The 2230-nt window shown below is 37.1% G+C and overlaps 1 pseudogene; it reads right to left on the minus strand.

Annotated features, from left to right (window-relative positions):
- Positions 1 to 1427: 1427 nt before the first annotated feature.
- On the minus strand, positions 1428 to 1569 carry LOC114677305 (U2 spliceosomal RNA; annotated as a pseudogene).
- Positions 1570 to 2230: the final 661 nt, after the last annotated feature.

Raw genomic sequence — 2230 nt, forward strand, 5'->3', positions numbered from 1 at the left:
TGTGTGTGTGTACGTATATTTACATTACTGTAGACAGGATGAAATTTACAGCCAGGCAGGGTCATGCCTGTAATCCCAGCTACTTGGGGGGCTGAGACAGGAGGATTGCTTGAGCCAAGGTGTTCAAGGTCAGCCTGGGCAACGTAGTGAGACATCACTTTTTTATATTTGCATGTACCTGAATGACCCACCCTGGTATCAGACATATAAGAGTTACATTGTCTCAGATGGAAAGACCTCTTACACCTTTTCCCAGTCAATCTTTACCTTCACAATCCCCTAACCAAGTATTATTTGTTGTTTAATCCTACCTTTTTACTTCCCATGGATAAAATAATGCTGCATGTATTTTTTTTTCCTCCAGCAATTTTTGCTTAGACGTTGTTTAGGATCACCCATGTGGTTGGAAATACAGTAAATAGTGTTTTCCCCCTTTGATGATTCAGTAGTATTCCAATGTATTTGTATGTAACTCAGTTTATCCCTTGTCTCATCCTATGGATGGATGGACATTTGGGTTATGTCATTTGGGTTACTATGAAAAAAATTTACTCTCTAAGCCTGTAAGTATGAGTGTTCTCTCTCCGACTTTTCACATATATCTATGTTCATTTTTCTCAAGATCAGTATTTCCAAATTTGGCCATTTTCTTAGGGCTTAGGAGGTCCTTCTATATGGTTTCTACTTTTACATTTTCCTAATGAGTAATTTCATATTTTAGAGAAAAGGTAAAATAATACATCTGTAGTGGTGTGTAATAGATGAAAGACTATGGGATGCTCGTTAAGCACAACTTATTGTGTCTCAATCAAGTCCTTATGGTAGACACTTTTCAGTTACTAGCATTATGAGATTAGATAATATTTGAAACTATAACATCCAGCTTGTAGACACAAGGAGAGGACCAAAACAGTGAAGTCACCCAGAGTCTTGACATTGTCATTTTAATGAGTTAATTGTAAAACAAGTTACTCCTGTACTCCGTTTTTTTTTTTTTTTTTTTTAACAGCGTCTGGCTCTGTCACCCAGGCTGAGAGTGCAGTGGCATGCTAATGGCTCACTGCAGCCTCAACCTCATGGGCTCAAGCAATTCTCCCACCTTGGCCTATCTAGTACTTGTTTCTACAGGTGCTGACCACCATGCCTGGCTAATTTTTGTATCTTTTGTAGAGAAGGGTTTTCACCACATTGTCTAAGCTTGTCTCGAACTTCTGTGCTCAAGTGATCCACTCCCCTCGGCCCCCCCCCACGTGCTGGGAATGCAAGCGCGAACCACCACACTCAGCCTCCTGTACTTATTATTATATGTAAAAGTAAACCTCTCTTCTTTAACTCTCTTTTTAATAATTATTCTGTTACCTGAAATCAAAAGATCCCTAAGTTAGGGAGACATATGGTAAAGAGTGGTACTTGAAGAGACCTCACAGTTTGAGTAGGAAAATTGCTGTAGCAAATAGAAGTTTGACCGTAAGACGTCATATTGGAGCCAAACGTCTCAGTGAATGCTACTGGATTCACTGATAAGAACAGATACTACACTTCATCTTAGCCCAAAGGCCAAGAAGCGATTAGTGTTATTGGATTTAAATGACAATGTTAGAACCAGATTACCTGATGTCCCCACCATGTATGTCTCTATATATAAACCTAGAGTGAAATGATTTTCTGTTTATGTATTGACATGCATGTGCTTTTTCACAATTGTTATCTACTGTAGGAAGAAACAGACGAGGAAATGCTAAGTTGACTGAGAAAACCCTTATTTGACTATTCTTTTATTTACATGGAACTAACATAGATCCTTTTAAAAATACCAGGAAGAGTTGGCACTCATGTTGGCATTAAATTCAGGTACAGAGTTTTAGAGTTGCATTTTTCCATATATGTGTGCTGAGATTTTACTTGTGTAAATTCGCATTTTGTTTCTTTAAGGCCAACTCAGACAGTCACTTCTATAAACTTCTTACCTCTATCCATCCATAAGGAGATTGGCTGAAATTAAATGCACTAGGTGTGATGTAGCTGAGACGCTATTACTTTTTTGGTAGCATCATTAAAAATGCAAACTTTCAAACATTCATCTGATTTGAAATGCAAAGGTTAATTTAAATGTTTAGGTTTTATAAAGAACACATTAATCCAAATTCCTTTATTTTATTTATTTTATAGTGGATATAAAATGTTCTCTTTCAACTCATCTCTTGACATATAAAGTATATGCACTTAAAAT

This window comes from Macaca mulatta, chromosome 3, assembly GCF_049350105.2.
Source record: "Macaca mulatta isolate MMU2019108-1 chromosome 3, T2T-MMU8v2.0, whole genome shotgun sequence".
NCBI classification, from domain to species: domain Eukaryota; kingdom Metazoa; phylum Chordata; class Mammalia; order Primates; family Cercopithecidae; genus Macaca; species Macaca mulatta.